Genomic DNA, 15,563 nt, shown 5'->3' with positions numbered 1-15,563 from the left:
GGAGGATATATTGATGATATGATGATGCCCAACAAGTCCGAAGGATATATTGATGTAACGATGATATCAGGTAAGTCTGGAGGATATATTAATGATATGATGATGCCCAAAAATTCCAAAGGATATACTGATGTTATAACAATACCCGGTATGTCCAGAGTATATATTGATGATATGATGATGCCCGACAAGTCTGGAGGATATAATAATGTTACATATGGTATGCATATATATATATATATGTTTATGTGTGGATTTCCTCATTATGATTACATCTATATGTACTTGAGGGTATGATATTATTCTTGGGATGTCAGTTATAGTCCTTTAATGCTAATCACTTGCTAAGCAGCGTAGCTCATGTTAGTGCTAAATAGTGAGAAAAAGTAGAATAGGCCGAACAATTAGTTAAGGCTAGTTGGAAAGTGGAATCTTATGTGGAATTAAGGATTCACCTAGTGGGTAAATTTTGCCTTGAATAAATGGTTTAATCAAGGAATATTTCCTATTAGAATGAGCTATGTGGTAACTAGTTGTCTATTAAATGACTATATTACTTGATGGCTAGAAGTCTAGATGGATAGTTAATGAACCTTGTTTAGATGAAATGTGGTAACCAGGAATTATGGTTGTTACGTGGTTAAAGATGATATAGCTTTAGCATTGGCGATGATTAGCTATATTGATGACTAAGTTATGATGTCGATTAGTTGTTAAATGAGGATTTGTAGATTAATGGTGCTAGATAATTAGAGATGTTAGTTGATAGATAAATAAGTGTTCAAATAATGATTAGTGGCCTTTTGCTAGATGGTGACTAGTGAGATGTGATGATTAGAAATGAGCATTGGTTAAAGCGAGTCTTTGGTGTAGTAGTGAATCTTGAATAGATGTTCCCCTCTTAATTTTAAATTTTTCAACTCAACCTTGCGTATAACAACTCAACACATGTCAAAACACGAAGGAATACAATGATGGCATTACATTAGCAATAGCTACCCTGGCATAGACCTATTTTACATCCATCAAATAATCTAGCAACTTAGAATCATAATCCATGTGCATTCACAGTTAAAGAAATCCCATTCTCCCCTCATATGTATCAATCTATTCCTGGATATATCAACTAACTCTCTCTCACAAATAAGTATCATCGGTGTGTATAGAATGCCATATGCTTGCCCTTATGATCTTTCCCTAAGTTATCAGATAGTTGTGGTAAGATCATTATAGGACTTTATTTGGCTTGTAATGTAGAACAAGGGCTGATCGGATATCCTTTTTGGGATTTTCTTAGTGACTAAGCCTCCCGGATACTAGATTTTCTTGGGGTTCACACATTTTCCACTTTTTTCATTAATTTCCTCCTTTGCGTCTTTTTTTTCTTTTAAGCATATTCTAATTTGGCCAGGCTTGGCTTTTTCTAGTTCTTATTTTTATAATTCTTTTTTTGTACTTTGCATTTTTCTTACCTTGCTCTTCATCAAACTTGCCCATGATTCAACTTTTTTTCTTACATCCTGACAGTGCACACGTAAGTGTACGTGGTCTTATCAAGTAATATAGTGACTTCAAGGAAGCCCAAGTATCGATCTCTCAGGGACTTACGTTCTCCACCTATCTAATTCTAGTTTAACTAATTGAGAAAAAATAAACGAGGAGAGATTTTGTAATTTTACAAATTAAAAATAAAATAAATAATGCGTAAAAATAAAAAACTTGGGACAATCAATGGAAGAAAACCCAGGGTTGAGGCATTTCGAACAATCATACAAATCTCTATTCCTATTGCAGTTTAGTTGGTTATCGATTTGTTGATTCGCAAGGTTTATTCTACGATTTTAGTCTCTCGGCCTCAAATCTTCTATCGAGTAAACATTGTACCTACTACTCCCACAGAGATACAAAAATTCTTCTAGATTCGTGAAGTTGTCTTCTTGAAAGTGAACCAAGAAAGGCTTCTAATGGTAGTAATCATTAAAATAGTAGGCTCAATAAATTAAGAACAACCCAATTGATAATCCAAAATTAAACTACAATAAAGAATATTAAAAAGTATTCATGTTCTTGGTCTCAACCTCGGAAAAAGAGTTTTACCCTTTATTGGAAATATTCATCATCCAATCCCTTGGAATAATGATACAAACCATAAAAAAATGAAATTAAAGATTGACAAAACCTAAAAATAAGTTGTGGTATCCTCCAATGATGTTCCAAGTTGATCTAGGGTTTCCAAGAGGTCCCAAGATGACCAAAATGGAGTTTGGGACATTATATTTATAGTATACAAGTCATAAACCTATTTGAATTGGCTTTCCATGATATTTTACTTCAGCTGGGAAAAATTGTCCCGATTTTGGGCATCGGCGCGACGCGGAGACATGCAAATTCACAATTGTTAAAAATCTGTCAAATTACAGTAGCTGTTCGCGATTTCAATGCGTCGCGGGGCCTCCTTAAACTCCTTATGCTACACATTCAATATTTACATAAACTTGGGCCTCTTATGAATCCAGTGATATTTTGAAAATCTCCATTGGCCACCTGTACAGTCTACACTCGCCCAATAATTTTCAGGGGTCCAACTTGCATCCAACTTGCGTCTTGTGCTTTTGTTGAGCATTCCGAGCCTTGTTGAGTTGGTTCCACTTTATTTGAAGCTTGTATATCCTTAATATATAATAATAATCCATGCACAAATCATCCTAAATAAATAAACACATCAATTAAGAGCTCAAAACAACACAACATCCTCACCGATGAACTAGAAACACGAGCTAAGCATAGGCTAAATTCATATTGAGCTTTAACTCATTGTTTTCACTCTTTTATTGATCCAATTGACAATTGAACATTATAACTAAGTTTTTTAGCATATAAATACTTAATAAAAACCTTTGTAACTCATTAAAACACATTAGAACTCAACACAAATAGACTAGAAAAACACCTAGCTCAAGCTAGTTACACTAGTTTTCTCGGTTGAACTCTAAATGGTTGAATTGAATCAAAACTTGTGTGGAAACAACATTAAACATTGTAAACACATACTTGGACACATAATTTCTCATTTATATCATTATTAACACATATATCATAATAATCATCCTACAAAAAGGCTAAATAAGATAGAATAGTAGCGCTAGAATGCATAAATTCACCCAACATCACCACCCCACACTTAAAGCCTTGTTCGTCCTAGAACAATTATTAACTATAAACCCCATGAGCTGAAGAGACTCCACACTTATACTACATACAAGACACTCAAGCTAGCACTACAATGACTACATGAATGCAAGTTTACAACGCTAAGCATGTTATACACAATTCAAAGCTCAAGAATCCTACTTCCAAAACATCCTAGCCTCAAGAATGGACTCCACAAGTAGAAAACTTATGCACATAATTCAGTTAAAGACATCTTACACAAATCTCCCATATTCATCAAACATATGCCCCTCACAACAAGAGAGTTACCCACAATAACTCAAAATAATGCAATTTATAATGTAATGGGTACAAGAATCAAAATACGCTCACTCTCACAAAGAACTCACAAGTTACACATAATGAACCATAGGATTTCCCTTAGTGTAGTGTTCCACTAATAGTCGAATGTAAAGCTTAGGATCAATTAGGACTTTTCTGGGTTGTAATGTAGGCTAAGGGACAGGTAGGAACTATTTTGGCCTAGAATAGTGACTGGCCTCTCTAAGCACTTTAATACACTACATTACACATTTAAAACCAATCAACAACCACCAAATTATATCACTTTTGTTAACCCATATCTTTTATTTTCGCCCCATCTCTTTTAAGCATTTTCACAAACACTTGGTGGACACATAGTTTACTACCACAAGAATCAATTTTTCTCTTTTTTTCACAATCATGGCAATATTTTTAGAATAAATTATATTACAACCATCCACCACACATCAATCATACACCAATAACTATTACCTTAGGGCATCAATTTCACCTTTTTCTTCTTCAATTTCTCAAACTCCTTTCTCAAATTTATTTTTTTTTCAATTAAAGCACTTAGAATCTTTTTGGATCAAATTATGGTCTATCAAAGAAGGGATTAGTCTACTTATGTGGTTACTGAAGAAAATAATCTAAAGGCTCAATAGGGGGGGGGGGGTTAATTAGGATAATGCATAAAGGTTGGTAAAAAGAAGGTATAAAACAAGGCTATCAAAGAAATGCCTAAATCATCTCCTAAACCCAGATTCTTTATTTCGCTACACACACACACCGAGCAAGTTCTAGACATCACACGAAACAAGGAATATACAAAATATCTCACAGGCGCATGGCACATGCTGAACTCAATAGGATCATCATAGACTCTTAACCAAACAATAACATAAATTCAAAATTAAGCCAAAAACTGGAGTCACAAACTTGAACCTAAGAGTCTCAAAAATAGTAATTAACACAATCAACATGCTTTTACCAAACAAAACACTTGCACTATGTAATCAAAAAATAGAACCAACAAGAATATCTAACTTATTCCTAACCTAATTTTTTTTGGTAAATTGTGTCAAAATTTGAGAATTTTCCCACCCCACACTTAAAAATCTACTTTGTCCCCACAGTGAATTTTAAAAGTAAGAAATAGAAATACTCCCTGAGGCCTCTAGGACTAGCTAGTAGCATCTTCACATAAAGTGGGGATCTATGGAACCCCATACTCCATATTTGCCATGCTTCAAGCTTAATTTTATGGTACTCAGACTTCCCATTAACCTGTGACTCAACCAAAAACAAAAAAATACGTAAAATAAAAACTAAAAATTGAAAATAAAACCTACTTACCTTGGGTTACCTCCAAAGAACTGCCTAGTTTAGTGTCGTGGCATGACCCAATCAACTTTTTTCCTCCACCTTGAGGATATGAATTTCACCTCCAACATTACATCCATCTTTTTGCCTCAATCATATGGAGGTGGTATAGAGATTAATGAATCGAGTATTGGATGATGCATGATAAACTACTTGGCCTTGAGGTGACGTGTATTTTTATATTGCTTATCTGGTGTAAAATCAAGAATATAATATTCTTGATACTTATCTTCACACTCTTCCACTATTTTAAGTGATTACACAGACAAAATATCATCTAAACATAATATTGGAAAGTGCTTGGAGTGTGGCCCAACAAATCCTACTTCAAAATTTATACTATTCTCAACACTCTCACTCTTATTCACCTTCTCAATTTTAGTCTCACGATCAAGATGACAATTGAGTGGCTGTGATTCTTGTGTTTGTTCCACAAGTTGGCTAATGTCCTTCTCATAGTCTTCTTTCCTTAGCCCCTGTATACATGGTGGCAGTGGTAACTCCTTAAGACATTCAATAATTTCAGTTTTTGAGTACTCAGGCTTCCTCGAATTATCAATAACTTTCTCTACAATCTGTTGGATATACTCTTGATCTATATCTTCCCAATGGTTATTCAGATCTACGAACAACTGTGTTTGAGACACTAAAAATTGTTTAAACATCTCTTCCAAATGGCTCATTTGAGTTGTGGCCTGTATGTTTAGTTGTTGTTGCTAAAACTACTGTTGGTCGGTTTGTGATTGAATTTATGACTGAGTCAACCCCGTTCGATTGCAGTAGTTTTTATAATTTTGCAATTGATCATAAACCAAAAAATATTACTGAATCGAGATTTCTAGCACACATATCTTCTAAATGATCACTTTGACCATAAGGCAAACACCAACTTGCATTAGGACAATAAGCCTCATGTTGTGGTTCCCCACAAAGACAACAAGAATTTGTATCACTCGAAAACCATCTATCCCTGGCTGACATCTCAAGAAGAATGTGAGAAATAAATTAGAAATAAAGGATAATAAAAAGAAACTAAACAAAAACTATGTACAAGTTAATATAGAAAAACTAAAAATAAGATAAGTTTCCTAATAACAAGTCCTTGGCAACGGAGCCAAAAATTTGACAGCGCCCAAGCACACACACAAGTATACGTGGTATTATCGAGTAATATAGTGGCATCAAGGAAGCCCAAGTATCGATCTCTCAGGGACCTACGTTGGCCGCCTATCTAATTCTAGTTTAACTAATTGAGAAAAAGTAAACAAGGAGAGAGTTTGTAATTTTGCAAATTAAAAATAAACTAAATTATGCATAAAAATAAAATACTTGGGACAATCAATTGAAAAAAACCCAGGGTTGAGGCCTTTCAAAAAATCATACAAATCTCTATTCCTATCGCAGTTTAGTTGGTTATCGAATTGTTGATTCGCAAGGTTTATGCTAAGATTTTAATCTCCCGACCTCAAATCTTCTATCTTGTAAACATTGTACCTACAACTCCCGTAGAGATACAAAAATTCTTCTAGATTCATGAAGTTTTCTTCTTGCAAGTGAACCAAGAAACACTTCTAGGTATATCCCTATCCTAGATACTAATTCAAATCCCTTATTTTATAAAAGAATAAGAACCTTGCTCCCCAAATTCTTTGTTCTATCATATGATTATCCTCCCGAATTCACATAGAAATATAGATTTATTCTAATGGTACCTAATCATTAAAATAGTAGGCTCAAGAAATTAAGAACAACCCAATTGATAATCCAAAATTAAACTACAATAAAGAATATTAAAAAGTATACATGTTCTTGGCCTCAACCCCGGAAAGAGGGTTGTAGCCTTTAATGGAAATATTCATCATCCAATCCCTTGGAATGATGATAAAAACAATGAAAAAACTAAATTAAAGAATTAAAAAACCTAAAAATAAGTTTTGGTATCCTCCAATGATGTTCCAAGATGATCTAGGGTTTCCATGAGGCCCCAATATGATCAAAATGAAGTTTGGGACATTATATTTATAGTATACAAGTCATAAACTGACTTGGATTGGGTTTCCATGCTATTTTACTTTATCAGGATAGAATTATCCCCCATTTGGGCATCGGCGCGATGCAGTGACATGCAAATTCACAATTGTCAAAAATCTGTCAAATTCCAGTAGCTGTTCGCAAATTCAACGCATCGCGGGGCCTCCTTAAACTCCAAATTAAGCTACACGCGCCATATTTCCATAATATTGGGCCTATTCTAAATCCATTGGAATTTTGAAATACTCCATTGGCCACCTATATAGTCTACACTCTCCCAATAATTTTCAGGGGTCCAACTTTCATCCAACTTTCCTCTTGTGCTTTTGTTGAGCATTCCGAGCCTTATTGAGATGTTTCCACTTGATTTGAAGCTTGTATATCCTTAATATATCATCATAATCCATGTACCAAGCATCCTAATTAATTAAAAACATCAATTAAGAGCTCAAAACAGCACAACATCCTCACCGATGAACTAGAAACACGAGCTAAGCATAGGCTAAATTCATATTGAGCTTTAATTCATTGTTTTCACTCTTTTCTTGATCCAATTGACCCTTCAACATTATAAATAAGTTTTTTCACATATAAAAATGTAACAAAAACCTTAGTAACTCATTAAAACACATTAGAACTCAACACAAATAGACTAAAGAAACACCTAGCTCAAGCTAGCCTCACTAGTTTTCTCGATTGAACTCTAAATGATCGAATTAAATCAAAAATTTTTTAGAAACACCATTAAACATTGTAAAAACATACTTGGACACATAATTGCTCATTTATATCATTATTAACACATATAGCATAATAATCATCCTAAAAAAAGGCTAAATTAGATAGAATAGTAGCGCTAGAATGAATAAATTCACCCAACATCACATCCCCTTTATTCATACATATTTTACTCTCACACTCTTTATAATAGCCACCCTCAACTTAGGATTTTTGCCTGACTTAAGGTGCTTAGTATCCATAGGAGGACCAGGGTCAAAACAAATTTATTTTAAGGTGAAAGGGAAGGTGATAGATGTAACAAGAAAATTTGGTTCCATTAAAGCTCAAATATTTAGATCAAAGGGATTTGTTCATTTGGTTCAGGCATTTTAGGCTTAAGTGTACTTATACAAAAATGGCCTATGATCACCTCATACATAACCATCCTAGACTTTGGTAAAAACAACCGGGCAAGTTCTAGATTCCAACACGGCCGGGAATTGCATAAACTTTACGCACACTTGAACAGGGCTGCATTACTAAGTACCAGATATCCAACTTTGTACTTGTTTTATCCCTAAATATACTATTCCTAATCCTAATGCCATTATCAGATACTCAACAGTTCCAACACAATATACAAATCACATAATTATTTAAACAAAATTTTGAGGGAGCTCAACTTTTTCAACTCTTTAGCACAGTTAACACTACTTTTCACAAGATAAGTTCAAAAATACACAATCATCAGTAGTGTTTAATCAATCACAAAAAGAAATCAATTTTTTTAAGGACAACCCAAAATTTCAAAAATCCATAAAAATCACTATCCAACTCAAAAACATCTTCTGCCATAGGCGCACTGATCTACTCCCTATTCAACTGCCTGCCTCAAACCTGCAAGTCATAACAGACTTTCAGTTTTAGCTACATTTGAAAATTTTCAAATTATTCCTAAATTTTTGGTACCCCACCCCCAAATTAAGAATATTGCACTGTCCTCAGTGCTATAAAAAAGAAAGTAGGGATCAAAATCATACCTAGGCAGCTCAAGGGGTCGTAGCATCAATATCAACATATGGGCCCTCAGGTCGGGTCCTACTGTCCTAAGAAACTATCCCAAATAGGACTAGATAATCAACAGGAAGGGGGTACAATATCAACTACCTCAGTATCCAAAACTGGAGCACCCAAACTACCAGCTCCCATAGACATCTCTTGGACCCGTGTCTGCCAGTCCTGCCTATCCTGGGTGCTATCCTGTTTGGCCTTTTTCTTTGCATCTTTAAAATCTTTTCTCTTTCTCTTCTTCTGTCTTTTTTATTCCTCGATCCGCTCATCCTGCTCATCTTCTAGTACCACCTCCACTATGGGAATCACAATCTCTATAATAGGATTACCAACTATCGACCTCTCAGATAACTTAGCTACTATTACCTTTATTTTAGAAATCTTAGCTAAATATCAGCAATATTAGGCGCCTGCCCACTACCTATCTGTCGAGTGATACTCGACTCAAATTTATATTGGTTCCTTTGCACGTGCCTAAATTGTATCTCCAATTGCCATTTTATCCAACTTTGTACTCCACCTTTTATATTGTTAACCTTGGCAGTGTTTGTAGCCAACTGAGTTACCAACTCTGTCCATGTAGCTTGAGAAATCATCATCACAATGGGAGGCATAAATTATGGCCTAGGTGGCACAGACTGGACTGAAGGTGGGGGCACTCAAAGTACCCACTGCATTTGTAGGTGTAGGCTCAGTCTATACACTTGCCTTAATGGCCTCAGTAGTGGCAGTAGCATCAGTCGTATCATCTTGAGGGAAGTCTCTCTCGATAGCATTTGTTGCCTGCTTTATAGGCCTGGCCAATTAGTCCAATATCAAAAGTACGATGGGCCTCTCTCATGATATCAATACCCAAAATCTATAATACCCCTACAGATAAACATATCTACGTGATCATGCAGGGGTATACGAGTGATGCCTTCTGCTCTTCCACAACCTTATCTCTCAATTCTAAGGATAAAAACTCACCAATATCAAAGTCATATCCGAAATGTAAACCATTCTATCATTGCAGCCCAGAATGGGCTTAACACATCATCCCCTGTAGTTGGACATAGCCTGTGATGGGCTATGGTCCACCAAGCCTTTTCCTTAAATTTGAGGGTACCTTTCTTTATCTACTGCAACTACCTAATACCACCAAAAACCCAAGTGGCTTGTCCACCAAGTACAGTTATCCTTTCAACTATCCATCGGAACATCACCATTTTGTCCTAGGTACCTAAAGTCCTATTGGTGATCTTCTGTATTTTTGCAATTCTATAGTCCTATTGGTGATCTTCTGTATTTCTTCTATGTTTTCTAGGACCTGATATGTCAGTCCATACATAAATCTTCCTATCATTCGGGTGATATATCAACCCAAACTCCGCGAATCATCAGGGAAGAAATAGGGTAACCTCTCTTCCATAATATGCCCTGTGGGTACTACCTCATTAACTTGTCTTGATAGGAAGAATAGAACTCGCAGACCAATACCTCACTATACTGTCCTGGATTTCTCATCATCTAATCAAAACTATACTATCAAAAATATTCTGCAAATTTGGGCACTTTCTCCATACCCATAGCAGTCATATTTCTCTCCTCATATAAGACTCTCTTAATCTTTCCACTTGGTATATGAGACAACCCTGTGTTAAACGTCTCTTGTATGTTGGGGTAACCCCATCATTCTACAATAGGCACTAGAGCAGGGGCTAGTGCTATTGGGGAATTCTCTACCTTTGGACTATGGTTTTTCTCTATAGTGTCCTCAGCTGAACTAGACTCAGCCTTATCATTATCATCGTTACTTGGTACTGGTGTATGTGGAGGGGAGAAAGTCATAGTCTTTCTTCTTGGTCCTTTTGGTTATAGAGTATCAGAATCTTGGGGAACAACTTTCTTCCCCTTAGTTTTAGCTGTTACTTTTGCCTTTTGTGGAGTTTTCTAGAAAGATGTCCTAGTATACTCTTCTCTGCTACTTTTAGTCTAGCTTAGGGATGTACTGGTTTTTTCACTTTCTACTGGCTTTTGTTTATGTCCTTTCTTTGTCATAGTTTTGGATAAAGACGCATTCTTTGGAGGCATTTTTCCTGTATATATACTAAAGTTAGTAACTAAGAAAAGAAAAAGAAAATCAAAAATTCAAGCTTAAAGTTCAATGTGCCTTGATTTCAGTTGGTTACGAGTGGTGGGTATTAGTCGTATCCACTAGGTATGACTCGTATACACAAGTCGTAAAATAGATAGTACATGATCATTGTTTACTGGCCAGCTTACGACTCCTCCTCACCAGTCGTACTAGCTAGTTATGACTTGTGACCAACAGTCGTAAGCTAGTAAGAAACTTTTATTAAATTTATTTTCTTTCGAGGTGGGTACGATATACATGTACGAGTCATAAGGTCTGGATACGAATCGTAAGGTTGAGTAGTATCTATTCCAGAACTTTGAACTTGTCAGATTTTCATGTTATCACTATGTACAAGTCTCATTATGACATTATGACATGTTAGTCTTTTTCAGCACTAAACAATTCCTATAAGAGTCATACTCAAACTACCAACTCGTATCCTTCTGACACTTCAATTCCTGAATAGTAGCTTGGATTCTGTTATGCTTATGACTTCAGCATACGACTCATACCATGGATTACGACTAGGATACGTGAATCGTATCTTCTTCATACTTGGTTTCTTGATTTGGATTTTGAATATGTTCCTCATATGATTCAGCATACCAGTCGTATTGAATGATTACAACTAGAGGGTAGACTTATATACTGATCGGAGTTGGTCCTTTTCAGGTCTTTTTCTCCTTTTTTTGCTCAGATTATGTTTTAAACCTGTTTTACCCATAATTCACACCAAAGTGCATCATATCTAACAAAACACCCTAAGTTTATGCATAAATTTAAAGTTTTAAGCATCGAAAGTATCGTGTTTCCATGCCACATTAACCTCGAGTGCTATGTGATTTGGGGACTAGCATCAATATGATTCCCTTGGCTGTATTCAAACAGTTAGTATTGGGAACTCCCAAACCAACCACCATGAGGCTAGTGATGGCTGATAGAATAGTAAAGAAGCCTGTTGGTACCCTTTGTGAGAATCCCCTTAGACTTGGCCAATGACATTGCTTGCAAGCTATAGTCAGTATGATGATACCACTTTATAATGCCTTGATAATTGACTCTTGGAATTGATGGTTTGGTTATAAGCTAAATTTTTAAAATGGGAAATAATAGTGGGTTGTAATAGCTAACCGAGAAGGTGTGAGTCCGATGGACAAAATTGGAAACTCATGTTTGCCAACGTAGGGGGTGGTCATGGTGACCATATGCTTGTAGGGTACAGGGAATCCCCCAAGTCTATACTCGTATATACGTATCATGGAGAGTGAATGACATGACCTAAAAATGGGTCGTCGTATGGGCACCTCAAGCTCAAATGAATTGGTGGTCACTTATAACCCATCACATCAATCACATGGGTCAGGTGAATCCCGACCATATAATTAGATAGCAAAAAAATACTACAAGTCATAACTTAAATAATTTCAATCATTTCATAAATATCAACATACTAGCCAATATACCCAAGTCCATAGTCATCCACAATGCCTCTATACAAACCGAAATTTAGAAATGTAAATGTCAGGAAAAGCCCCAGACAATAGCCAAACCAAGTCAAATTACTAAGTCTAAAGATAGGGGACCAATAAGGAATGTGTTCCGAAATAAGAAAGCTCACCACTCTGTAGTCAATACATGAACCTCTTCGATTACCTAATCACTGTGCAGGAAGAGAAGATGATGCTCTGGACCCTATATCGTGTGGGGACATAGCGTTCGAAGATGGTTAGTGGTTGGAACGCTAGCATATAACTCAAGAATAAGGATAAAATAACATCATCATTCAATAACAATTCAATATATATTATATTCAATCACACTCATAACCTTATCCATACATATAGGAATATCACATGCTAACCAAGGAGACAAATCTTATCAACACTTAGGAAGCACTCATTCATCATGCATGCAATAGAGGACTCCAACCTTCTACACTCATAGATTCAAGCATTTCTTATTAGTCATAGGACTTCAACCATATTCATTTATCATCAAGTAAGGTATTCTAAACACATACACATCTATTTAAGTGAGTGACTCTAACCACTCATACACATTCATTTAAGCAAGGGACTCTAACTACATGCTCACATATTAGGCAAGGGACTCTAACCTTATGCCACATTAGATAAGGGACCCTAACCCCAAGCCAATTCATTTGGAGAAGCACTTAAACCTCATGAGTTCTGATTATGTAAGGGACTTTAACCACAAGCGATTCCATTAGGCAAGGGACTTTAAACTCAAGACATAACGACTCTAATTAGTTAACATTGGGACTCTAAACTTTTGTCCATGCATCCACATACATTCAATTCTACATATTAGGACTTTAACCCATTTATACAATTCAACACTATACATGACCACATGGTCTTCATGGGAGCCTTCATCACTCAACCATTTCAATAGGACAATGCCTTAATACAACTAATAATACAATTAAAATTATGTTCCTTAAGGCCCTTACAAGCCATGCACACTTCATTAGCAATTCTATACCATAATTTAGTTCAACACACAATTCAAGTTTATTTTCATGTTTGGGACATTAACCCCCTTCTCATTCATCAAGCCATCAAGGTGATCAATTACATAATACATGGATCATTTTACCTTCACAATATCATTTATCAAGCATTCTTACATATTGGACCATTTCCCTAGTTTAAAGCATCATCGTCATGTAACTTGACATCTCACTTAGACATTTTCACAAACACCTTGTATACGTACCTTTACTAAGGACAATTTCATGGTAAAAACCATCAAGAATAGGGTTACGCAAGTCCCACATATTAGAACACATATAATAGGCATTCACAACTGAAAACTACCATCAATAACATGTATAAACATAAGTCTAAGAAAGAATCATCATTATTCATTAATAAGCAACAAAACCCTTTTCATTTGATTTCAAAACCACCATGTACACTTACTAAGCCAAGTGTGAAATACATGGGTTTAGAGTTAGTTATGAATGGGAAGAGGTACATGCCTTAAACAAGACAAATCACTAAGAATATTGACTCCCCTTTGCCTCTTGAAGTCCACTCTTGAAACCCTAGCCTCCAATTCTTCAAAAAAGAGTTTGAGAAAGTATTTAGGGTGTTTGATCCATCAAAATGGATGCTTAGGAGGCTACACACACTTATATAATGTTAGAGTTTAGGGTTTTAGACATGTGAAATGACCACAAGACCCTTAGTTAAAAGCTAAAATTTTTGTGCAGCGGTACGAATCACCATACGACTTACTTAAGTAGTCATACCCTAGGATACGAGTGGTACCTTCACTCGTACCCTAGACTTCTCCTAGGTCACACAAACTATTAAGGATATGTACATACACCCATGAGTTATATCCAAAGGGTACAACTCACCCTTAACTCGTATGTTCCACTCGTAAAAAAATTAGTACATTCCAAGCTAAGACCTCACCCCATATGACTCATCTAGGTACAACTCATACCTTTAGGTACGATTGAGGGGAGGGTCACTCATACCTAAGATAGTGAGTGTCCCTCACCACATTGCCTAGGATACGAGAGAGGAGGATAAGAAGGATCCAGCTCATATCAAGGGGTATGACTTAAGCCCCTAGTCATACCACCCTAGTGACACCAAGAGATGAATTTTTTCAATGGTTCTAAGTCTAGATGTTTTAATTCTCCCCCACTTGGATCATTCGTCCTCAAATAAGGGGTAAGGCAAGCAATAAAAAAAGACAACACATTATCACATATCAAAATGTCCTTTAAACAAGTTAGAACAAGTGTACAACAGGGATATAACACACATCTTGCTCATTATCGACCAATTATTCACGTCATCATCTTTGGGACTCAAACCCATTATTTATCAAGACACTTGTTCATTTAAAAGCTTAGGGACTTAAATCCTTTCTTATCAACACTTACTCATTTCACAGCTTAGGGACTTTAACCCATCAACTAATCAAGGATACTTACTCAACTCAAGGATTAGGGACTCAAACCCATCATCTACTAACGACATAAATCAACTCAAGATATTAGGGACATAAACCCATTACAATAAAAACACATAATTTTAAAACATTAGGGACTTGGACCCATGATCTAACATGACACAAATCACTCAACACATTAGGGGCTTTAACCCATTGTGTGTCAAAGACATAAATTAAAGCAAGGAGATCAATACATACCTCCATCCTAAGTTTCTGGAACGAGAAAAAAAAATGGATACTTGGACTTTATATCCTCTTCTTCTTCCAAAGTAGCTTCCACAAACTTTTGGTTCCTCCATAGAACCTTTACCGAAGCCAACTCTATCATTTGCGACCGGTGAACTTGCCGATCCAAGATCCTCATCGGGAACTCCTCATAAGAAAAAGAGTCAGAAATATCAACATCCCTCAAGGAAACAACCAATGAAGGATCACCCACACATTTCTGCAAAATAGAGACATGGAAAACAAAGTGAATGGAGTTCATACTAGAAGGCAACTCTAAATCATAGGCAACATTGCAAACCCTCTTCATAATTAAGTAGGGACCAACATACCGGGGACTAAGCTTCCCCTTTTTACAAAACTGCATCACTTCCTTCATAGGAGACACTTTCAAGAATATCTAGTCACCAACACTAAACTCTAAGTGTAACACCCTAATTTGCTGAACCGGAATACTATATGGTGCTTATGACCATGAAGGATCACAAGCTAACCCATGACTGATATCTGTACCTGTACACTGCATAATATGAAATAATAATGC

Source organism: Capsicum annuum, chromosome 10 (genome assembly GCF_002878395.1).
Source record: "Capsicum annuum cultivar UCD-10X-F1 chromosome 10, UCD10Xv1.1, whole genome shotgun sequence".
Taxonomy (NCBI): Eukaryota; Viridiplantae; Streptophyta; class Magnoliopsida; order Solanales; family Solanaceae; genus Capsicum; species Capsicum annuum.
Note: the sequence above shows the minus strand (reverse complement) of the source record.